Consider the following 26,781-nt stretch of genomic DNA (forward strand, 5'->3'; position numbering starts at 1 on the left):
GTATTTAATAATGTAATAGACCTGGCCAAAAAAAATGGACTAAATGAAATTGTACTATCCAGATAAAAATTTTTAATGTTTAGAGGCATGACTAACAAAACCCAGATGAATACAAATGGCCGTAGTCATTTTGCATAATATACCAAATATTTAATTAACAGTTTAGGATGAATCTGAGATCATGTACACTCACACTTTATTTAACATTTTCAAATCTCTCCTATAAACTAGGAAAAAGTGATTCAGCGTATCCCATCATCAAAACAGCTTCCTTCTCACAATTGAATTCAATTCAACAAGCCTACCACGTGTTGAGTTAAGGCCAACACAAAATCAGATAATATATAGATATTTATTGTTATTCAGTTGTTCGGTCATGTCCAACTCTTCGTGACCCCGTGGACCATAGCATGCCAGCACCTTCTATCCTTTCATTATCTCTTAAAGTCTGTCAAAGTTCATGTTCATTGTTTCCATTATACTATCTCATCCTCAGCTGTCCCATTTTTCTTTGACCTTCAATCTTTCCTAACATCAGGGTCTTTTCCAATGAGTCTCATTATTGTACGCATGTATGTATGTATGTATGTATGTATGTATGTGTATATGTATGTGTGTATACACATATGCATATATACATACACACGTCCATATTTATATGTACATATATGTTTGTGTGTACCTATGCACATATGCATATGTATACACACATGCATATACGCACTTGTGTGTGTATGCATATGAAAGGACCATGGGTCCTCTAGTCCAACAATGCCTAAAAAAGAATTCCATCTAGAATATACCTGACAAGTGGTTCTCCAGCCTCTGTATAAAAATCTCCAGTGATGAAGAGCTTATATCTCCCAAGGAAATACGTTCCACTTTTTTCACCTCTATTACTTCCATTTCTGATCTTTGAGGACAAGAAAACACCTTTCATCCATCCTTCATAGGACGACCCTTTAAATATTTGATGATGGCTATCATTAGTCTTCCTTATTGAAGTTAAACATTTCAAATCCTTTTATATGTTACTCTATGGAATGGTTCCTATTCCTTTTATCATCGTGGTCACCATTCTCTGGATTTACTCTAGTTTATAAATTTGCTTTCTAAAATGTGAAACTCAGATGTAAAAACAATATTTCAGATACAGTCTGACCAAGGCAGAGTATAGCAGATCTCTATAGACATTATACTTCTAATAGACTAAGATCACATTGATTCTTTTGACTGCCAAGTCACAGTGTTGACTGACTCAAGTCTTCAGGCAGAGCATAATACCTACAGGATTTGTTTTACTTTGTTTTTCTTCAAACAGAATTAATTCTAAATCAACTTAATTCTCTGCCCTCTGAGAGCTTGCATTCTACCCTATTTTATTCTGCCCCTGGTTCTGCCCTAATACATACTAAACCTTAGTTTAGCACTTCCCTGCGACTTTGTGATTCTAATTTCTGTTATTCTTCACATAGGTTTGGCAAACCTAACCAATCTCTTTTGTTTCTGATCTGGATTCTTGTTTGCCGTGTCTGTCTCAGATCCTGATCTTTGAGGTTGCCAACTGAGTCTGTTAATCTAATCTTAAATTACTAGTTAATGTTTTACTTAACTATTTGCCTTGACCAAATCAGTCTAATTTTGCAGTTGATTTTTAACCATTTACTTAATATTTATTATAACATTTCCCACATTTATTGCAAATAAACTTGATCTTAAAGATTCAGCTTTTTATTCTAACCTGTAGATGTAATTTTGATCCTGATTTGGCCATCCAACAAGTGAGCTATCCCTCCAATGTTTTATAACACCTAAAAATTTGATAAGTATGTCACTTATGGATTCATCCAAATGGGTAAAAATACTAAATAAAACAAGCCCATGGACAGACTCTTAAAGTACTCCATTATAGTCATGCATTCAGGCTAACATCAATCCATTAATTACAATTCTTTCATTTTAGTTACTCAGAATTCCAAATGGACTTGCTATTATCAACTCACATCTCTAAATCTTATCCATGAGCATTCCATGAGAAACTTTATCAATGTCTTACCAATAGACCTTGACTATGGCATTTTCTTCATTTCCCACTCTAATGACTATCAGAAAAGTAGCTTCAAAAAAGGAATTTATGCAGTTTATTATCTACATCATAGGTTTAGATAAAACGCAACTCTGAGCAAAGTCTCCAAATAGCTGAACTCTGTTCTCAGGACCTGTGAGATGGGTTTCTATGACATCCTTTTCAACTCTATCTTTGAGCCTTCAATAAGAATTTATTAAATACCTACTAAGTCAGAGCTTAGTTCTCATCATGACTTAAAGCTCAACATCCAAGATCTTAAACTATGAAATTCCCTTGTGTCTTCCACTTCTCCAACTGCCTCATTTCTCCTTAACCCATTCTTCATTCTCATTAATACTTCCTTTCCTTGTATCCCTCCTTGTACTGTCAGTTCACTATTCCTCACCTTCATAGTCTTAGCCCTCTAGCCAGTTATTTCAACAAGGTGCTGCCATCAATCATCCAATCATTTGGTCCCTTTCCCTTACAGTATTTCTATAGGGTCAATCACCAGCTCTTCATCACTCCAACCATTTTCTGATCCTGACTCCTCAACACTCCTAGAAAGTCACATAACTGTCCTCAGATTCATTACAAAGTCATGCTATCTAAATCCAGCTGGACCATCACCACTGTGTGGAAATTTCATTCATCTTTAACTCCCTGTAACACTACTTACCACAACTAATCCATTTCTCCCCTAAATTCCCTAATTCCAGTCTACTTTCCCTTCCCACAGTTTACTGAATACATTGAGGCCATCTATTTTGTTTCCTCATGTTCTGTTTCATACCTCAAATATCCTATAATGTCATCACCCACTTTGTCCTTCCTTTTAACATCAGGGGATGAGGCAGGTCTCTATCTTGTCACTGTTTGTCCTTCTCATTCTATGCTTGATTTCATCCCTTCCTCTCTCCTTCAGGACCTGCTCCAGGATAATTCCCTCTCTTGCATTTTCAACATCTCCTTTTCCACTGGTTCCTTTTCTCCCACCTATAAAAATGCTCAAATTCCCCAGTCCTTAAAAAAAAAGAAAGAAAAAAGCCTTTTCCCTTGACTCTGATACTCTCTCAAGCTTTTATCTCATACTGCTCCTACCCTTTATAACTAAACCTTAAGAAAATAGTAGTTTACACTGCGTCCCCACTTCTGTTTCGCCCACTTTTCCTCTACACTTACAATTCAGTTTCTTTCTTCATCATGATAAAGAAATTGTTCTCACCAAGACCAACAATGATTTCTTCATTGATAAATCCAATGGCTTTTTGTCAAATGTCACCCTCATACACCTTTGGAACTATTAGTAACTCCTTCCTGCCTTGACCAGATGAACCGCTACCCATCTCTGGAATATGAATTTTCTGCAAGGCTCTGTCATAGGCTCTCTTCTCCTTCTCCCCTTTCTCCTCTGTAAAGCTCATCCAAGGCTTTAATTTTTACCTCTATGAAAATCACAAATATATGGGTGGTGCAGTGGATAGAGTGCCGACCTGAAGCCAGAAGAACTTATCTTCCTGTGTTCAAATCTGGCCTCAGACACAGCTAGTAAGGCACTTACTAGCTGTGTGACCCTGGGCAAGTCATTTAACTCTGTCTCAGTGTTTTCATCCATAAAATGAACTGGAGAAGGAAATGGCAAACCACTTCAGTAACCGTTGCCAAGAAAACCCCAAATGGGGTGTCAGAGAGTCAGATGCAGCTGAAATGATAGAACACAAAGAAAGCTACTTTCTGAAGCAGGCACAACCAGTTGCTCAGGGGAACTGGATTGCCCCTATGTAACATGAAGGAAATATCACACTAGTAAAAACAGAATACCTACTATCACCTATATCATACTGAGATTCTTATCTAATCTATCTAAAAGAGGTAAAGCAATATAACAACTATACCTACACAAGCAAATTAGACATTGGAAGAATTACTCTGTGGATACAGAATGTAATATCCTACTCTGGCCTAGGCCACCTTCTCTTTTGCTTAAATACTATGAACTCATATGGATTCAATGATCGTATCTCTGCAGATGATTTCTAGATCGACATATTTAGCCCTAATTAGCATAGGTCTGACCAGGTAATACCCCCACCTCACTAAATAAAAACCACTGTGGCTCCCTAATGACTCTGGGTTCAAATATAAAATGCTTTATTTGGAATTTAATGCCCTTCACAACTCTGCCCCTACCTACATTTCCAGTCTTCTTACATTTTATGATATAACTACACTGACTTTCTTTGCCTTTTTGTACACACTTGATAATCCATCCCCATGCCTTTATACTCACTGTCCTTCATGCCTGGGAGGCTCTCCATCTTCTCCTCCACCTCTTGGCTTCCTGGACTTGCTTCAAGATTCATGTCAAGTCCCACCTGTTTCAGGAGGTCCCTCAGCTACTAGTACCTTACCTTTGAGATCATCTTCCATTTACACTTTCAATATATTTTATACTGAGTTATTTGCTCCATTAGATTGGGACCCCTTTGAGAAGAAAGACTTTATTTTTTTTCTTTCTTTGTATCTCCAGCACTTAGCAAAGTGCCTGGCACAAAGAAAGTGTTGAATAAATGCATGGTGACTGATGGACTTGACATGCAAAGAAAGCAATAAATTGATTTTTCCACTTGATGAAAATCATGAATTTCAGTTTAGCCTGACTTTGCTATCTGTAATTAGTGTGCCTTCTGTACATAAAAGCACATCTGGCACAAGCTGTATTTTATGAATCACAGTTAACTTGCAGTATTAAGAATTTAACATTTGTACTATGACAATAATTATCTTTCATTTTTATGTGAAATCAAAACTGCCATTTCAAAAATTCAGAGCTTAGAAATCACGAATTAAAAGTATACAATCCAATTACTCTTAAACCACATCTGTATTTATTATTGTTATATTTATAGAGATGGAAAGACATTGAGACATTATCTAGACCAATCCTCTCACCTTGCCAATAAGGGAGCTGAGGTTCAAAATATGGGTGTAATTAGCCTAAGACCATAGAGCAAACCAGTAGTAGAACTGGGACTCAAACCTAGGACTTTTAATTCCCATGCCAAGGCTTGTCCCACCATGCTGCAGATGCTCTTATAACTGTCAACAAAAATTTAAATGTTGAAAACATTAGTGAAAAATTCAATGCATCATAAGGATCCAAGTGCAAGCTATATTTCTCCCCCCCAAAAAAAATCTGGTTTGTATAAAACCTGAGTATAGCCTATAATCATTTATTCTTTCTAGTGTATAGCTAATTTTTTTCTTTTCAAAAAGATACCATTTTAGGGCTCTGGTGCATTCAAGGGCAGCCATATTCAGACCTATAAAGTAATTCTCAAGTGAAGGCAAGAGAATCATTTGATAAGTAACATGAAAAATAATTTAAAATTTTTTACACAAAGATCTAGTATCTTATTTCATCACAGATGTATTCTTTCAGCAACATACACCTTCACTGTGAACAAGCAGGATGTATCTAATAGCAATATTTGGTTCAGTCATTTTTCAGTCATGACTGACTCTTTGTGACCCTATTGGGAGATTTCTTGGCAAAGATACCAGAGTGGTTTGCCATTTCCTTCTCCAGCTCATTTTACAGATGAGGAAACTGAGGCCAACAAGGTTAAGTGACTGGCTCATTGTCACAAAGCTAGTAAGTGTCGGAGGCCAGATTTGAACTCAGGAAGAAGAGTCTTCCTGTTGCCAGACCTGGCATGCTATTCACTGCACCATCAGCTGCATAGCAACATTTTAACAATGACTTGCGCATTTTCTAGTTAATTAAATGTATTACTTCATGTTTATTTCAATATTCCATTTATAATTTTTAAGGGATGTAATTCCTTCATAGGTTTAACAAATACTTTCATGTCTGTGATTAATAAGGAAAGAGATAAACTATTTTTAAAGGGGAAAAATTCTATACATGTATAGGTCCTCATCAATTGTGATATTTAAGCAAATGCTAATTAGTCATTGTCAGTAAGGAAGGATGTCTACTACATCCCTGAATGGAAACTTGGCCTGTAACACTCAGTTGGTATTTAATCTGTGCTACCTGTATTATTGTTATATACATAGCAGTAACAAGGGATTTTTGTACTAGATACAAACATTACAAACTGTCCCTGGGCCAAGCAACATGACATAGACCTTTAGTTGAGTCAGAAGGGAAGGGCAGAGCATTGCCTCACAGGGAAAGACAGACATCCTGAAATATAGAACTGAGGTCAGTATTGGAGAGGCTGACACACGGAAGGGGGAAGGTAATAGGATGGGACAGGAAAAGAATTCACCCCACCTTGACATCTGCTAACTTCTTGTTTTACCTAATGTTAATTATTTTCAATAAATAGGTACTAAGCTCTGCTGTTTCTGTCTGCTGAAGGAATACAGGTGATGTTGTTACCCTGAAGTAAAGGCCCAGTTGCCCCATTCCAGTTACGACTGATTGTACTTCTTTAACACAGATGTCCAATATTTCCCCAACTAGGTAATAGGTTTCTTCATGGAAGAACCATGTTACAGAATCAAACTCATAAAAGGTGCCAAAATCCAACTTAATCCAACCCCTTATTTTACAGATAAAAGGAAGCATTCATTAGTGGATAGAGTTCTGAAATTGGAGTCAGAAATTCCAGGGTTTGAATCCTGCTTCAGGCATTGACCAACTTTATGATGCTGGGAATGTCACCTTACCTTTATGAGTTTAAGATTCTTCATCTGTAAAATGGAAATAATGTGTACTGACCCCACTAGGTTGCTATGAGGCTCAAATTAGACAATGTATGTAAAGCACTTTGGAAACCTAAAAACACTATATAAATACCAGCGATTACTACTACCACTATTGCTGCTACTATGGCAGCTACTACTACTACTACTACTACTCCTACCACTACTACTACTACTACTACTACCACTACCACTACCAACAAGGAAAGTGAGAAGAGGGGAAAATGACTTGCCCAAATTACAGGGATAGCTGCAATCCCAAAACCAAAACTCAAATATTTCAAAAAATTCTCAATTCACTGCTACTTCTACTTACCACACTTCCTTTTTGTGGTTTTTACTTGCAAAAAGGCCTCCAAATTCTCTTCTAGCTCTAAAAGTATGACTCTAGTCATAGTGCTTCATACATAACAGGCACTCTGTTAAGAATGATAATGATCATGGAGAAACATTTGATGTATGAGTTAAGATTTCTCCTTTGCAAACAAGAGGTGCAACTCTGACCTTTCACATTTATTCATAGTCTCTCTCTGATGCCTGCTTTGCCTTGTATGGCTATGTTGCCTGCATGCACTAGGGAAAGGAAGGGAATGTGTATTTTTATAGTGCCTACTATGTGTCAGGCACTGTACTAAGCTCTTTTTACAAATATTACCTCATTTAATCCTGATAATAACCCTGCAATGTAGGTGCCATTATTATCCTCCATTTTACAGTGGAGGAAACTGAGATGGAGAGAGGTTAAGTGACTTGCCACAGGTCACATAACTAGTAAGCATCTGAGGCCAGACGCAAACTCATGTAGGTGAGTCTTCCTTATTCCAAGCAAAGTGTGTTATTCACTGCACCACTAACTGCCTCATATCCCAGTAATTGTTGTGATTTAGTTGTTTTCAGTTGTATCAAACTCTTCATGACCCAATTTGGGGTTTTGTTGGCAAAAATACTGTTGTGGTTTGCCATTTACTTCTCTAGTTCATTTTACAGATGACAAAACTAAGGCAAACAAGGTTAAATGACTTGCCCAGGGTCATACAGTTAGTAAGTGTCTGAGGCAGGATTTGAACTCAGGTCTTCCTGATTTCAAACCCGGTGCTCTAACCATTGCACTACCTAGCTATCCTAGTAAAGCTATTCATCAATTACAACTATCTATATTATTCCTATTATCCTCCATAGCTGCAGTGTTAGCCTCAACTTTTCTGAACTTTGTGCCAAAGATGTTATGACTGAGTTTAGTCTATTTCCCACTTCTTTTGGACACTGAGAAATAAAGAAGTCAAAAGATTGACATGGCAGCAGGTGGAAAGGGAGAAAGAAGAGTCGAGTTTTTTTTTAAATAACTGAGTAACTAGGCCCAGAAACTATACAGTGTTGACAGCTATCAGAATTTCCAGGAAAAATAATTTGCTTCCTCGACACTATCCCTCCAAAGGATCGTTTTTTTCACTACTTGATGAGACATTACTTAAATTCCTAGTCTACCCTTACTGAAGATTAAGACGTTACAGACAAATTTGTGCTAGCCAACAACATTTAGGGGGAAGGGAATAATAACCAGTTATTCACATTGTGGGCCTTGTTTTATTTTTGTTATTTGTTTGGGATGGGGGAGGTGAAGAGAAGAGCATATTTTTTCAGAGAAACTGGTTTTGTCTAACACAATATTTTGAAGCAAAGATTTCTGTGAAGCTTTCTTTTGGTATATGAATGAGAGTTTTCTGCAAAAATATTTCTGATTGGCTATATAAAAATATCCTGATTAAGCTAGTTATATTTTACCCTGTATCATCACAGATTTCTAAGTGCTAAAAAAGTCATATATTTTTTATGTTGAGAGATAAGCAATATAGTAAAAGTATTGGTCAAACAATTCAGGTTTATTGGAAAATTCTTGCCCAGAAATTCCTAGACACTAATTTTAAATGCTTAGTACCCTACAACTTTATAACAAAAGTAACCATTTACATATTGTGTACTCACCTATTTTTAGGATAAAAATATCCTTTCAAAAATGTTTGAACTTTTGGCTAATGGTAGAGATGCTTTGTTCTAAATTTAAAATAACCTGCTAGAAAGTTGTTGGGTTTTTTGGGGGGTAGGGTGGGGGAATGCTAACAGGACATATGATTTGGAGGATTAGTTAACTTTTGTAAAAAAAATGACCTCATAAAGCTCATAATTGGGATTTTTTTTCTTTTAAAAGGTAAACTGTTATCAATTCTTAATATTTATTTTTGACACCAAGAATGAGGAAAACAAACTGTTAATGTGTAACATAATACTGCAATCAGGGTTGAAATGACCTAGATCAAAACAACACAGTCCAAAACAGAAATTTACCAAACTCTGAATCAAGTACAGCTCCTGGCAAGGTTCCCAGAAGGTCACGAAACTTGGATTTAGAAAAAAAAAGTATCTAAGTTTCCTGAAATTTTTTAAGATGTCTCTGAAAAAAGATTATAGGATCATAGATTCAGAGCTGAAAGAGAACTTAGAGGCCATTGAATCTAACCTCCTCATTTCACTTCATCTTACAAATGAGGAAACTGAAGATGAGAGATTGAATAACTTGACCCAGACCATATAGCTAGTATGTGTCTAAAAATCCCTATTCAAATCTGTAATAGCAAAATAACACCAGAAATCAAAACTCATGTTGCACAGTCTCCAAAGTAAGAGACACACAGGTGGGTAATTACTGGTAAAAAAAATACACCAAAGATAAAATTCTATAACCTCCAAGTCTTTTTGAAAGGGCAGAAATTTGTCATTGGGAAATCTTTGAGGAGGTGGGCTGGGAATTGTTTGTTGTTAAATAAAGGAGACAAAAAGATTGGCACTTTACTCTTCTCTTTTCACTTCATGTGTTCTTGTATCCTCACTATCACACTGGCAGAAACCATTTTCTACTGACTTCCAAAAATACTGGCTCTTTAACTAACTACCTACTGTCTAGCAAGTTGCTAGTGATTTCTAGGAAGTTATTTAACTCCTCTGGCCTCACTTCTACCATCTAAAAGAAATATGAGGTGGTTTGAAACAAAATCATCTCTAAAATTCATGAATCTAAATCAAGAGACTTACTTTGTACTAAGTGTAAACATACATCTAGATGGAATAATGTACCTGAAACTTGGATAATCTGAATTTGAGTCCTGCCTTTGACACTTCCTAGCTGTATGGTCATGAGTAAGTCATATGACTTCTCTAAGCCTCAATTTCCTCATCTGTAAAATTGGGATTAAAAAAACACCTGGTTCAAATGGTTGTTGCAAGGATTAAATGAAATATTTGTAAAGCATTTTGCATATATTGAAATACTATATTATAAATGTTGTTGTTCAGAAGTTTCAGTTGTGTCTGACTCTTTGTGATCCCATTTGGGGTTTTCTTGCAAAGATACTGAAATGGCTTGCCACTTCTTTCTCTATTTTATTTTACAGATGAGGAAACTGAGGTAAATAGGGTTAAGTGACTTGCCCAGGGTCACACAACTAGCAAGTGTCTGAAGCCAGATTAGAACTCAGGAATATCAGTCTTCCTATCACCAGACCTGGTGCTCTATCCACTGTGCCACCTGGTGTTCTATCCACTGTGCCACCTAGTTGTCCTATATAAATGTTATCCATCGTAATTATCTGTTTAAGCAGGATGTGATTATCATAGAGAGGCAGCACAGTATGATAGACACTGAGCCAGGATAAGGATGATAAGGGTCCAGGTCCCACCTCTGACTATGCTGACCATATAATACTGGACAAACCACTTACTCTGTAAGCACCACCTGGCCACTAAGATCACGGACTAAAAAGTAGGTAGTAACTTGCATTGCTTGAGAGAATTTCCTCATCCAAATTTTCTATACAAATTAAATCACAGGTCCAGTGGGGAGTGGAGAGGAGAGGGAGTGAGAGGTAGCAGTCAAAGTTCATTACCGTGTGGATCAAAATTACTACAGTTGTTTATCTGCTAATGCAAAGAACTTCAGCAATTTTCAAACAAATTCTCCAGGGTATTATCAAATTAGTATATAAGTCAGAAGGACAAATACTGAAGATGAAGCTTAAGTACTTTGGCCACATAATGAGAAGACAGGACTCATTGGAAAAGAGTCTGATGCTGGTAAAGACTGAAGGGAAAAGGAGAAGGGGACAGCAGATGATGAGATGGATAGAAAGTGTCATGGAAGCAACAAACATGAGCTTGGACAAGCTTTAAGAGATAGTGGAGGACAGAAGGGCCTTTAGGGCTATGATCCACAAGGTCATGAAGAATTAGGCATGACAGAACAACTGAACAACAACAAATATAAGTCAACAATTGAATGGCCTAAAAAGAGTTAATGCAACATTTAAAGGATCCAAGTTACTTACCATTTAGTGTCATTTACTCCCTACTTCATGAGGAAATTATAATTATTAACTATATTTAATTTATTGAATTTATAGCTGAGGAAAACTCATAAACTTCATCTTAAAACATCTTCTTGTGGATTTACAACATAGCTAGTAATGAGGCAAGGTCTTTACATGTGAAATTCTATTTATGTTAGAATATATTACTTCAAGAATCAAAGGATAACAGATTACAGCTGAAAGAAACCTTAGAAGTCATTGAATCCAATCCTTCCATTTATAGATAAGGAAACTGAGATGTACAAGAGGTTAAGTTACTCATCCAAGGTCATACATCTAATAATCATAGGAGGTCATACTTGAACCTGCAGTTTTCCTAACACGGAGTCTGGGGCCATGGTTTTATCAGTGTGTGTTCCCTCCACCAAAGTCAATCACAGTCTCTTTACACCCTAGTAGGTAATCTCCGTGAGTTTCTTTGGCAAACAAAAAAAAAAATTAATCATCTAGTGGTGAGACTGTCCAAATTTTTCTAGGCTAACCTTTCAATCAACCATCAATCAATAAGCATTTATTAAGTACCTACTATGTGCTAGCCATTGTGCCAAGCACTAGGCACACAAAGACAAAAATGAAACATTTATTACTTTTGATAAGTTTATATTCTATCAGGGACCACAACATTTTCATATAAGTAGATACAAAATATATACACAGTGTATACAAGGTAATTCCCAGGGAGACACTAGCAGCTAGAGGAAGGAGGAAGAAATCAGAAAAGGCCTCATGTGGTACTTGAGGTAGAAGTCAGTAAATTAACCAGCACTTAAAGTTTAAGTGCCTACTAGGTATGTGTTTATTGACTGACTGACTGCAAGTCACTTCCTGAGGTAGGGCATCATCATTGTTCCCATTTTACAGATAAGGAATCTAAAACTGGTTAAGTGGTTGTGCTCCAATTAAGAAGCTATTACAGTAGTCCAGATCAGTGGTAATGAGTGTCTGAACTAAACTGGTGTCCATGGAAGTACAGAGAAGAGGGTGGAGGTAAAAGATTTTGTGGAGGTGCAAACAGAACTTAGCAATTGTTTGGATATGAGAGGCAAGGGACAATAAGAAGTTGAAGACTACTCAGAGGTTACAAGGAAGATGGTGGTACCCTCAACAGAAATGGGGAAATTAGAAAGGCAGGGGAGTTAAGGGGAAAGATAATAAGTTCTGTTTCAGATATGTTGCATTTGAGATGCTTATGCAATATCCAGTTAGAAATATCTAAAAGAAAACTGATACTTCAAGATTAGAGTTCAGGACAAAGACTAGGGTTAGACTTATGTATTTACAGTTATCTTTTGAGAGATGATAATTGATCCCATAGGAGTTGAATGTAATAACCAAGATCCTTTCAATGACATCATACTTCATAGTGGTGAAAATGGTAGTGGACTTAGAAGTTAAAAAAAAACAAAACCTTGCATCAAAGACATAGCCCTACAATCTTCTAGTTCTGTGTGTGTGTGTGTGTATGTGAGAGAGAGAGAGAGAGACAGACAGACAGACAGACAGACAGAAAGACAGACAGAGAAGATCATTCAAAAGGCACTTAACATCTGTCTGTTTTCCAACCTGTGAAAGGGTGATAGTGTATACTGTAATACCTACTTCAGAGAATTGTCATAAGTAAAGCACTTTGCAAATGTCAAAGAGGTAAAAAAACATGACATTTTAACATAACACCTAGCTCATATTCAAAACCTTTCCATTTTAGTAAGGCTTGTCATAGCCTTTGAAAACCTAGTATCTTACACCATGACGAGGCATCAGAGTATGAGTCAATACTAATATATATAAGGAAATACAGCATTTTATCAGGGTTTAATGTAATTTACTTGTTCACAATAGTAATAATACAAACAATATAATATTATGAGTTAGATGAGAAGTATTTGAAAAAGCAGCATGGTATGGTAGAAAGAGCACTGAACTTGAAGTCAAGAAAGACATTATAGATTTTCCCAATTATAGCTGTATGATACACTGGAAAAAGCATTTTGAATTGGGAGTCAGAGGTGCCGGGTTAAAATCCCAGTTCTGTCACTGTCTTCCCGATCTTGAGCAAGTCACTTACCTTCAATTTCCTCCTTTGTTGAAAAATAAAATGAGGGATTTAGAGTAGATGATCACTAAGGGCCTTTTCAAGTTTAACTCCATGTTCTTAGTTAAATTTTTATCATTAATGATTTTCCTCAAAAACTATGTGACCCTGAGGATCACTCAGATCAATTACAATCAAATTATGTAAAAAGGAATTTCTTTTCTTATTTTTCATTTTTGCATTAGGGCATTCTAGAGGTATTACAACTAGAAAAGGAAACAATTTATTAGATGGTTTCAACTAATAAAGGCAGCATTGTGTAATGAATTTGGAGAAGCTCTCAGAGACTGGAAGACCTGAGTTTAAGGTATGCCTCAGCTGGGCACTATCTATGTGACCTTGAGCAAGTCTCTTAGTATCTTCAGGAAACTGTAAAGCTATAAGAACTCCACCAGAATTGGTAGGGGAAACTTCCTCACAAAGTGTTCCTTATACCAATGGAATCACAAACCTAGTTATAAACAAACAAACAAACATGAATGAATGAATGAATGAATGAATGAATGAATGAATGAATGAATTCATTGATGAATGAATGAAGAAAACTCCCCTTATCCCCCAACTTGGACCCAGTATGGATTTGTTTCTTGCTCTGGGTCCTCATTTGCTTTCTTTTATATTGCCTTAAACAAATTCTAATGTAAATATATCAAGTTTCAGTTCATTCTACCATTCAGAAGCCTGGGCAAACCTATAGTCACTTCTAAACCTGGCTTTTTCATTGATGAGAATATGCCATTTTATTGTCCATTTCTTCATTTTACAAGAATAGCATGAATCAAAGCCAGTTTCCCTGGCTATATATTGATTTGGAACATAAATGCCCCTCAAAAGGGAACTTTCCTCTCACCAGCTTCAAAGCATTTATCAGATTCTACCTTGAACTGCTGATTGATGTGGCTTGACTGCAAGGGCCATATAGCTACAGAGTTCATAACAGGTCCTGGAGCACATGCTGACACAGAGCTCAGCACAATGAGTAAAATCTGACCATGGAAACAAATTTCCAGTGACCATATAACTATAATCTGGCAGGACAGAGGGATTTTATTCAGGTAATTAGCTAAAGGGCACGTACCACATGTATATGCACAAACTGAAGTTTCAACCCATTATGCGTGGGGGTTTTCAGGGTTAATTAAATGTCAGAGCCATACCTCTCTCTTAACAGGTCTACTGGCATTTACCAAAAACTGGCATGAACAGCAATATCTCTAAGAGTCATCCTGCTGCTCTGAACAAAAAGTCTTGGTACAGTTAGCACTGTGTTCATCACAGCACAAATGTGTTGTGACTGGATCAGTGCCTATTCAAGATTTTCTAATCCAGTTTTAGATTTTCTAATCCATTTAAGCTCATTTGCAGAGTCATTTTTATCTATTTTTGTACTAGAGGCTTAGCAACAGATGAAATTTTTAGCTAGCCATCATGAATTTCCAAACTTCTACAAAACTGGATTGAGTATGCCTACATTTCATCTCAACATAGCTAGAGTTTCTTCAAGGGAAAGAGTTCCATGACTTCCTATATACCTTAAAGCTCTAAATGCTTAATTAAAAAAAAAAGTTATTCTGAATCATGAAGTCTAACATTCACAAGCATGACAAAGATACTGCTGGATCATTAATCTGTTGCCCGTGAGCAGTGCCAGATTTTCATGTTACTACAACTAGACAACTAATACATACACCCCCTTCTCTGGCTTCACTTCCTTAGTTTAAGAGGAAAAATAAACAGGACCACTATTCCCACTACACTCCCAAAGTAGCAAATTTCACTATGTTAAAAAAAAAAAAAATCCAAGAAGATGGCCAGGTCTCCGCCCCTGCTAGTCTCTTCCAGGGGGAAAAAAAAAGAAGGAAAAAAAAAAAAGCTTGAAGTCTGCAGGGTTCTTAGATATGGGTAGAGACTAGGCTAGTAGCACCTGCAGGTGCCGAAGCGACTGCACCCCTTCACATAGACACCTTGAAAGGGTTTTGTTTGTTTCTTTGTACGTTTGTTTGTTTTTACAGGTGTCCAATCTTTTATGACAGGAGTTCTTAACCAAGGACCTTTGAATTTTTAAAAATATTTCGATAACTATTTCAGTATAATCGATTTCCTTTGTAATCTTGTGCATTTTATTTTAAGCATTTAAAAGCATTATTCTAAGAAGGAATTCATAGGCTTCACCAGATTGTCAAAGGGGTCTGAAATACAAAAAGGCTTAAGAACTTTTTTTTTTTTAAGTAGTGCCTAGCCACCTGAACGTTCAATCTTAGATCTTTTCTGGTCACTTCTAGTGGAAGGCAGAAAACACTTCGGGAGGCAGGAGACTGAAGGGGGATCTCCAACAAAATGATCTCTTGGATCGCTTTAAAATCATGCCACCTTACCAGCTTTTCGCACTTCTTCCAGTTCTCCCATCCCACCCCCGCCGCCATCGCCACCACCAACACCACACCACACACACAGACACACAGACACATAGACACACACACACACACACATCTCTCATCAGCAAAGCCAGGAGACTCTAAACCAGAATTTGACCAGGACGAACCTTTTAATTAGTAAATGGCACATACTAATCCCTGCCCTGCCCTCTCCAGGCATCAGCTTTCCTGGGACTGCTCTATCTCCCTCCTCTTCCTCCTCTGAGGGAGCAGAATACGGGATGGACAAACCAAGGACCGCAAGGTGGCAAAGAACGCATTCATTCGCCTATATGCCCTGCCGCCGTCTCTAGGGAAGCTGGCTGATCAATTCGAGAAGCCTGGTGGGCTAGGCGCGTCCCTCCCGGGCTCTTACCTGGAGCGCTCACTGGGCGCGCAAAGAACTAGGAGCTAAGAGAGAGAAGAGTCAGCAGCCTGCTGCGCGGTCCGCAGTTCCCACACCCTCAAATTCCTACGGGCAGGTGAGGCCGCCAGGAGCTCGGAAGCTTCCCCAAAAGGCACTAAGCAGAGAGACTGCAACTTCAGGCAGAGACCTGTGTTCCAATTCTCCTGCGTCCCCTGGTTGCTTTCACAGCACGGTCCGCCCCTCAGCAGCCAGCAGTAGGGAAGGCTCACCAGCTGAGTTCTGAAACTTTCTCTGTCTTAGGGAGGAGGAGCTTGAGAGATAAGGTCTCCGACTCACCGCCCCCCCCCCCACCCTCTCACCCTCTTTCCGGCTCTGAAAGCTTGAGGGTGGGTTTTGGATCAGTGTCCCCAAGCGCCAGTGCTTCCTCCTAGAGTCCAAAACCTGCCCCTGGGCATGCTCAGATTCGCGGCTAATCCATCCAGAAGAGAATAGTCCCAGATCCCCGGTATCTGAAATTGGCGAGGGCAAAATGAGTACAGAGACCTACAGAAAAGTCAAGCAGAATACTGGCCATTCGCAGATTGGACTCTGAGGCCGAAAAAGAGCAAGCCGAATTCTGTTTAATTATAGTGTATACTATAATACCTACTTCAGAGAATTGTCATAAGTAAAGCACTTTGCAAATGTCAAAGAGGTAAATAAACATGACATTTTAACATAACACCTAGCTGGTGTTATGTTCTTCTGGAAAGAGAGACACGAAACACGACAAAGGGAACGGGGGTGGGTGCTGGGCACTATTTATTCTACTTCAGCGAGGCTACTTGTGCCTAGACTGAGATGACGACTGAGAGAACTCAGTTGGAACGTTGCATTTTTTTCTGAGTGGTTTACAGAGAGCAACATCTTAGTTAAGTAGTTCATTCATTTGCAAGGATATGGGAGACAGTTCCCTTTGGGAACAAAGAGATCTGAGTGCATTGCTTTAGTGTGAAATGATAGCAAATGTGAACTTATACTGAGGAAAAATCCTTTGCAATGAAATCCAATTTCACTGTATTATTAGTCAGTTCCACACAAATAAAACTCAGCCTTCCTTGGTAATATCAACAGCAAAAATCTAATAGAAATCATTCAGTCTGCAAATTTTGGCCAATATAATCGATTCAGTGGCGTTTCCATTAACAAAGAATACAGTCGTTGAAGTTTCTGCCTTGTTGCTCAGAAATTTCATTACCGAGGTGAAAATGTTTTAAGAGTCATAAGGGATATGTTCCTAAATGAGAATTCCTTTCTTCCTCGACATTTATTGACAGGAGTATTTCTGCCTTCCCTGTACTCTCTTCATACTGCTAAGGTGAGCTTTAGTTCCTACCCAATTCAAGAGAAACTTCTTTGATTCTCAGTACTGTTCCCTGCCTAGTCCCAGGTGACCAAACCATGCCAGAGACTTCCCTTGGCAAGGCCTCAGCCTACATTGAGATACTGAGAGGGAAATTCCTTTATCCTCTGCCCCTGAGACCACCACATTCTCCGTATTCACCAACACCCTCCATGTTCAGATTTTTCTTGTTTTTGTTTGTTTTTGTTTTTGATAACAGGCAGTCATTATTCCCAGGAGATTAATTAACCAAATTAACAAAATTAATTAACCAAAGTATGGTAGTGGAAATATTCCTTTAGAATCTTTGACACTTCTGCACCCCTTAGCTTCTGGTAAAATAATCCATATCCTACTTCCTTCCTCCTTTTCCCCAGGAAAAATACATATTGTGAGATGCTACCAATCAAAGTCTCCATGGTCAGGTTAGATTTAGTCTAAATACTAAATACTAAATACTAAAATTATAAACTATTTCTGAACATGTAGCAACTACCAAAAATCACTACATACACAAAGTAAGAAGTGTGTTAGAGTACTGGACCACATGGCTCTTCTAAGCTGGCTGTATCACTTGAGGAATCCTTACATATCCTAAAGGGGTTCTTTACATCACATTATCAAGGTATTTCTGGACTCAGGGCAAATCACACTCTTTGTGCACCATACAGCCACCACACCTTGCCAGAAAGTTATGTCCATGAAATATAATTAAAATTAATATCAAGGAATGCCTTGAAGGGGAAAGTAAGGAAATGGTAAAAGAATAGCAAATAGCCTGAAGGGCATACATGAAAACAGGGACCAATATGTTATTACTAGCTAGTCTCCTTCAGTCCATCTCAAGTTACTTTCATTTCAACATTTTAAAAATGCCTATGATGGTGCGAAGCACTCCAGTTAATGCTCAGGGAAATAAATAGGCAAATAAATCCCTTAGTGTAGAAGTTGTAGGATTTAGCTGAAAGAAAAATAGTATTGAATTCTGGAAACCTGGATTTGAGTCCTTACTCTGTCACTTACTCATTCCATGACTGTGGGCAAGACACTTAAAACTCAGCCTTGGCCTCTCCCTTATGGACCTCCACTTTTGGTCTGTCTCATTCACTGTGACAGACAAAGGAGAAACCTTGGACTCTCTCCCTCAAAAGCCATCATTGTAGACCTATGCATATAGGCCTTGGTTCTTCTCCTGCTTTGGTATTTGTTCTTTTGTTTGATATGAAGGAGATAAATCTGGAACCTATGGTCTTATGAATTTTGAAGGATCAGGAGAGTGAGACAACTGAGGATTCAGGAGTCTGGGGAGTCTGAGGATCATGTCTATGCAAGTTTTGTAGGCAACCAAGCATTGATGACCCCCCCCCCCAAGAATAGACCTTTAGGACTCAGCCCAATAGTAGCAAAAATGCATTTGGATCTAAACTTAGTGGAAGTGATACTATGTAGAAACTGTGTCATCTGAGACCACTTTACCTATATATCAAGTATATGGGAGAGTATGCCTCTGAGGTGTTGGGGAGTGGGAGGTGTTTGTACTTTTATTCTTGCAAGATCTTTGAAGTAAATATGCTTATTAATTTTAATTAGTGAAGATTAATTAGTAAACATTAATTAAAGTTAAATGAAGCTAGGGTACTAGTCACTGGTGGCTAACAGTGTGGGAAACAAACCAAAAATGTATGACCGATGACATTAGTAAAGAGACACCCCAACTCCTCAAGTTCCCGCTAGACACTGAGGGGATGACTTGGCAGCCTGACTCTAGGAGAGCCCTCTCCAATGTACCATCCACACAGATATCAAAATGACTTTCCTAAAGCATAGTTCTGACAATGTCACTCTGCCGTTACTCAAAAATCTCCAGTGGCTTCCTAGAACCAAGGTTCAAATACAAATTCCTATATCTAGTTTTAAAGCCTTTCCTAACCAGACTCTAACTTACTTTTTTGAACCTCGTTATACTTGATTCCCCTTCTCACTCCATATATTTCAACTAAAGTGTTCTTCTTGTTGCTCCTCACACTCCATTTCCCATCTTCGTGCCTTCACACTGCTATCCCTTGCCCAATTCCCTCTCACCTCTGCCTCTTAGAATCTCTAGTTTCCTTCAAAGCTCAACTCAACTGTTTCCTTCTAAATAAAGCTCTTCTTGATTCCCCCATCTGCCAGTGGCTCCCCTACAATTATCTCATATTTACATATTTATTTTGTCTATATTTTATAAATATTTATATATGCACATTTGGCCCTCGATAGAATGTAAGTTCTTTGAGGGCAGGAAAATTGTTTCATTTTTTTTTTCTATTACCAGTGCCTAGCATATAGTTAAGCACTTCAAAAAAATATATAATTGATTGGTAAATAACTGTAACCCAAAGTTGTTGTTATTTGTCCTTTGTTTTCTAAGAGGACTAATGACATCATAAAGTGATATCTTTACTTGCATATGAATTGGATTCCAGTGAGGCAGAGTTGCACAAAGTCGTCAGCCTTACTCTCTTTCTGAGTCACTGAAGTCAGGAGGACAAGCCATGTCAGCAACACAAAAGTCAGGATGACTGGCCATGACCCAGGTTGCAGTGGATGACCTTTGTGTCTTCAATTCTCATTCTCCCAGGGGAAGTCTTTACATGCTTGGGGTAGACACCCCCATAACTCACTTACAGGTCTGAGGCCTATCAGTTACCCTCAACCTGGTTTAGCCCATCTGTCAAGATAATTTTACTGGTGTGTAACTGGTGCACATGCTACAATTTCTTGGAGCCATAGATAAGAGCTGGGTGGCAGGTGGGTAAGCAGTCCTGAAAAGGACTCAACAAGTCCTCACACCAGATATGTTAGTCCTGAACACCTTGTATATCCCATAACCCAAAGTAGAACATAAGTATACCGCATGGTATAAAGAATGTTGGCTCAGAATCAGAGGCCATGCATTCAGGTCCTACTTCTGATGCTTACTACCTATATGACCTTGGGCAAGTCTCTTAACTTCCTTGTACCTCAGTTTCTTTATCTGTAAAATGAGAGGTTTGGACTGGATGATTTCTAAGGTCCATTCCAGCTCTCTCTCTATATATATGATCTTATGATCCTAAGAGAAACATACAAAAGTTCTGTGAAAGTGTCTTATTCATGAGTCCATCATGTCTTTTTTTTTTTTGGATCACTTCTTTCACCTTAGATATGCAAGCTCTATGACTCATGCACAACTCCTAACAAATGGGTATCCCAAAGATCAGGGCCAAGGGCAATCTGCCGGATTTTCTGTAGCCTATGGATTGATTTGGTCACCTGAAATGGACCTTCCCAGGCAGTCTGTTGGGACATTTCTAAAGGATATAATAAATTCCTAGGAAAAAATAAAGCTGTGATTCTTTACACAAGAAGATTGTCATTAAAGAGCATACCATCCTGGGGTATTCACTCTAAAAACCTAGATTTTGTATCAAATAGAAAGATAAGGCAGTCTCTGCTCTCAGAAAGCTCACATTCTAATTGGGGAGAATGCAAGAGGGTTTAGCTGCAGGGAGGATGCCAAGGTCCAGGAATCTGTAGGGTGTTTTAGCAGGTGAAATAGCAATGCCCAAGCATAGAAGGGCTGATTATCAGCTTCTTAGTAAAATTCATCAGTAAATTCAATAAAAATTAAGTGCCTAGCATATGAAAAGAAAGACACTGTGAATTAATAGATTGAGAGCTCGATGTTCCCAGAATCAGGCAGACCTCAATTTAAGATTTACAGTGTCCCCTCATCTGCTACCCTTGATCTTTTCTTGTCTCCCCCACCTAGACTTTTCAGCTCTTTTATGCATTGTTTTTCCCCATTAGAATGTAAATTCCTTGAGAGAAGGGACTGTCTTTCTTTCTGCAGTTCTTTATGTAGTAAGCAAGTAAGTGCTTAATGGGGCAGGTAGGTGACTCAGTAGATAGCATGCCTGGTCTAGACCCTGGGCAAGTCACTTACTTACCCTTATTGGCTTCAGTTTCCTCATCTGTAAAAAATGAGCTGGAGGAAGAAATGGCAAACCACTCCTATATCTTTGCTAAGAAAATTCCAAATGGGGTCACAGAGAATCAGACGCGACTAAAATGACTCAACAACAAGTGCTTAATAAATAAATGTTATTAATTTGACTTGACTGAAGAAAATACAAAGATGTCTTTCTTTCAAGAAGCACGTAATGTCATATAAGCAATAAGTCTTATACACAGATCATTATAATACTAAATAATATAAACTAATTATAATACTATATAAGTTAAGAGTGATACTAACAAAGTACTACAAGAGACACAGAAGACTAATGAGGGGATTAGTAATCTGTAGCTACTTAACTCAGTTGTTAAGAGTGTCATGATTGGGAGGCCAAGACTATTAATTCAATTCCCAGTAGACCAGTTAGCTTCACAATTATATGGTCACTGCATGGTTACTATTGTAGACTAAACCATAGCCCAAAGCAGAAGACCCCTACAAGGGTTAGGTGGATCGATGCAAATACTTTTTCACTATTGGTTAAAAAACAATTTCTGATATGTGCTACAGGTTGCTCAGTAGACATTCTGTTTAGGAAGAGCAAAGCACTAAGTATTCTTATCAGAACAAATCAAAAACACATGTTCAGTTAAAAACCAAGAGAAGTTAAAGGCATTCATTAATTAAAAGCAAAATTTACTCTTTAGCTCTAAATACTCACCAGACTCAAAACTTAAGCTAATGTTGAGCAGAGAAGAAAATGTTCACATTGTTTTTTTGTTTGTTTGTTTGTTTCAGGACAACTTAGGCATTAAGAAATAATTTTAAGTGGTAAGAATTACAGCTTTAGTATTAATGATAAGTTATAACTAGATTATGTAAAAGTCCCCCAAAATTTGGTCTATATTATCATTAGACTTAAATGATCTTTCTGCTTTGATTTTTTTTTGTTACAGTGATGCTTTTTGTTTTACACATCACAATCATTTCCCTATACTCCCCCTTCCATAGATGTCTGTCCATTCTAAGCAAAACCAACATTGACACAGTGAGCACATGTGCATGTGTATATAATATTTTACATTTGTAGTTATAACATCTCTATATAGCTTAGGGGACTATATTATCTTATCTGTTCTCTTAAGCTAATATTGGGGGACATTGAATCTTTGAGTTTTTGACAGTTTTCTGGAAGAATAACCTCTACATGGATAAAAACTAGATGATATTTTGCTCTAGAAACAACAAAGGCAAAAAATAATTATTTTTTCCTCAAGCCTCAATTCTCTAGAACATACAGCAGTACGTTATTGCTCTCATAATTCATTGTATTTTTCTAAATGAATTTTCTAGTTACTGGACCATAAGTACCAAGCCCAACAAATGTGTATGTATGTGAAATATATTACATTTATATACAATGTTTATAGTATAATTTTTAAAAATAGAATTAATTGTGAAAGCAATAACTTGCTGCCCTGTGTTTCAGAGAATTGGTGCTTGAGGCAAGGTCTCTCTTTCTGGAGTGTGAGACTTTTCTAACCAAGGCTCTGAAAGAAACAGAAAGGTAGCTCCTTATAGAATAAGAAGCTAGGAAGATGTTTGTTTTCACACACTAGACTCCATCAGTATGCCTCAGATGCCTTCTCTCTTTTTCTCAGCTGCCCCCTTTTTCTGTTGGTGAGTTTCTCCAGGAATGTCCATGTTGAGAAAGGATCCAGGCCAGCCATGCTTCATTCTTTGACTACATCATCAGCCCCTACATTGATACTTTCTCCCACCCCTCCAACACTACTCACAATGGCCAGGGTTTCTTCCACCCCAACTTTTCAGCTTTCTTTTAAGTTGTTCTGTCTTTCTCCATTAGAGTGTAAGCTCCTGGAGAGTAGGAGCTTGCCTTTCTGCTCTTATTTACATCCTCAGTACTAAGCACTGTGTCTGGCACATTTTAAGTACTTAACAAATGCTTATTAACTTGGCTTGTTTTTTCTAAGAAAGTTTTCTTGCTCCACTCATTTGGCTGAGTGTGTTAAGGGTTTCTTCTTTCTAAAAGAGCTGCAGACAGTCTTAAGACTTTAAAAGCATGTTTGTGAAGAGTCTTCATGTCTAAATAACTTCCAACTCTGTGGAAAATAGAAATCATTTCTTTTTGTAGCAAGTCCTGATGGCAAAAATACTCTTTGGCAGAATGTCAGTAGAGAATTATTTGTTCTTTCTTATCTATTAAATTTAACAAGCTCTTGCACATATATATATATATATATATATGCATGCATGCATATATCTACACATATATATGTGTATATATGTATGTGTGTATGTATACATATACTAATTCCCACTTCTGATGTCGCTTATCATCAAAGTTTTGCTTTTTATTTGGACCTTAAAGGTTTGGGAATATTAAGTAGCAAGGATATAAATTACTGAGCTCAGGGACAGTATTTCTAAACTCATCAATGGTATTTTAGAGAGCTTAGGCTCAGCATAATTCCAATCAGGAAGTCCAATTAGGACTTCCTCAGTGGGCCTAAGCATAGGGGGCTATTATTTAGATAGGGAGGAGAGCCTATACTGGATAATTTCTCATAATTATCTCAAAGATGACAATCATTCAGTAACCATGGGAAGTGGTTGTTATCTTAGAATAAGCAGACTGTACGAAACTGATAGATGCTAATAGTTATCCTGAGAATGCTCCTCAGAGGAGTTACTATTATCTCACAGTAGAGAGGGGGAGGAAAAGATACATATGATATAGGATCTTAGTTTTAGTGCTATGTACTTTTAATGATATTAAGAAAATGTCATCTTATTTATCATTTTTTTAGTGTTTATGATAAAAGTGGAAGCTGCAATTTGTCAGAATTTTTCTACATCTATAATCACTTTCTTCTTATTAAGAAGATTTATTATATTTATAGTTGTTTTTTTTTTAATTTGAAATCATCCTTTCCCTTCTGGTGTAGATCTAGTATAGTCGTAGTGATTTAAAACAATCATTAGTGGAATTTCAGCTCAGTGTTTTTTTATATTTTTGAAATAATAATGAAAAAAAATTATAAACCAATGAGTTTAAGGCTGGAGATATAAATAGAAAAGTAATACGGTCCCTACTCTGAAGGAGCTCACATGGGAGAGATATCAAATACAAAAGGTTTGCGTTTCAAGTCATATGGAAAGGCCCCCTGGTCTTAAGGGTATGATGATAAAGTAGATGATGATGCACCATTTTTAATGCAGCATCTTATATGTTATTTCTGCTAATTAAATCATATCAATTTCTAATGTTGAATCATTTGACAGTGCCCAAGATGTTTGTAGCAAAAACCTTCTTTACTAGGTCTTTAGAATTTGTGGCTGTAGCACCCACAGAAGCAATTGCCAAGCCACATCTCCATGCGGTGTTGCTTCCCAGGCGGACAGCTACCAGGTTTGGCTGGAAGCAGGACTGTGGTCTTTAAGGTACTGCCATTCCCAGGGTTCTTGAGCTTACCTACCTGTTCATGGCAATTACTCAACAATTAATGTTGGTTATGGTGGGGGGCAGGAACAGAGAGGCTTCTCCACAGTAATTTCTTCCTTCAATGATTATTGCTGAGCCAGGGCTAGAAATAGGACTGGTAGTATGAAGGTACTTCTAATCCCAAGGCTCTTAGTTTCAGGATATTAGGTTATATTATATCAGGTCTGAGGAGAGGTACTAGTCAATTACCCTGAAGGTGACCAAATAATCAATATTCAAATATTTATTAGTTATATTGGTCTAGAGTTTTCATTTTTCTTCTTCCTTTTTCCCTGGTTTTGGGCATCAGAACTGGTAATGTTAATTGTTCTTTAAATGTTTTATAGAATTCAATTATAAACCTAATTAAATGTAATTTTTTTAACTTTGGAAGCTCATTTATGGATGTCTTGATTTCTCTTTCAAATATTGAATTGTTAGATACTCTTTCTTCTTCTGTTCCTCTATTATATTATGTTTGAGAAAACATATTTAAGTTATCAGTTTGGCTGGCACATAACTGAGTGTAAGAGTTCCTTAATTTTTCCCCTTTATTTCAGCTCCATTTTTTGTGACTTCCCTTTATTAATTTTTGTAATCTTAGTGATCTAAGAATATTAAGCTACTAGTTGGGACAGTGGAAAGAACACTAAAACCTAAGTTCAAATCCATTATCAGAAACTTAATAGCTGTGTGACCTTAGGCAAGTCGTTTACCCCTGTATACTTCAATTTCCTCATCTGTAAAATGAAGATAATACTAGCACCTGCCTCCCAGGATTGCTGTGAGGATCAAATGAGATAATAAAAGGGATTTGCACAGTGCCCAGTGCATACTAAGTGTGCTATATAAGTTTAGCTTTTTATTACTATTATTATTAATCTTGAAATAAAATTAACTCATTTTATGTTTTCTTGGTGTGCAAAAACAGCTTAGTTTTCTTTATATTAGTAACTTTTTGTTTTCAACTTTTAAATATCTGTTTTTTAAAATTTTCTTAAAAATTTTGTTCTTCATGAAGTATGAGGAAGAGAACCATTCTAGAAACTCTAAACTCTATTGCATAGACAGTTTTTCTATATCTATAAAAGTATAACCAAGAAGTAACAAATTGTTCTGATTTTGAACCTTCCTTTATTTCCTCTCCCTGTCTTAAACTTTTAAAAATGCTTTATCGATGTTCTTTTAAAAAATTTTTTTACTCATGTAGAGCACCTCACTTTAAAACTATGCACAGTCAAGCAAAATAAATCAAGATAATAGCCATATCTGAAATGCATGCCTGGTTTTGTACCCCTAATCTATCACCCCTACCAAGAAATAAATGTGTGTTTTATCATCAGTCTTCTGAAGACAAAATTGGCTTCTGCCTTAGTCAAAGTTGTGAGGTCTTTAAGGGTTGATTTCCCTAACATTATTGTGGTCATCCCATGAATGGTTCTGTTAGTTCTGTTCCCTATAATCTCCATCAATTTATGCAAGTCTTTCTATATTTATCTAAATTTGTCACATTCTTCATTTTTTATGGCATAATTAAATCCCATTGAAATCACACACCATGATTTGTTTTGCGATTTACCAATTGATGGGCACCTATTTTGTTTCCAGTTCTTTACCATAACCAAAACCAAATGGTAAAAGAACTTTTCCCTGCATCTGCCATGAGCTCCTTAGGGTACATATTTGATAGTAATATTGATGAATGTAACTATATGTGTGTGTGTGTGTGTGTGTGTGTGTGTGTACACACATATGATATATATGCATTGTGTGTATACATACATACACGCATATGTTCAAAATAGAGAGAACATTTGGTC

General features: G+C 37.3%; 1 protein-coding gene across 1 annotated transcript in view; it reads right to left on the reverse strand.

The window, feature by feature from the left end:
* The window catches only part of COL21A1 (collagen type XXI alpha 1 chain), a 221,485-nt gene extending 205,103 nt beyond the window's left edge, over positions 1-16,382 (reverse strand). Inside the window, exon 1 of the mRNA XM_027852911.1 lies at positions 16,106-16,382. The gene's annotated coding sequence lies outside the window, so the exon portion shown is untranslated. The remainder of the gene's footprint in view (positions 1-16,105) is intronic.
* Positions 16,383-26,781: the final 10,399 nt, after the last annotated feature.

Source organism: Vombatus ursinus, unplaced genomic scaffold, assembly GCF_900497805.2.
Source record: "Vombatus ursinus unplaced genomic scaffold, bare-nosed wombat genome assembly UNPS02009835.1, whole genome shotgun sequence".
Taxonomy (NCBI): domain Eukaryota; kingdom Metazoa; phylum Chordata; class Mammalia; order Diprotodontia; family Vombatidae; genus Vombatus; species Vombatus ursinus.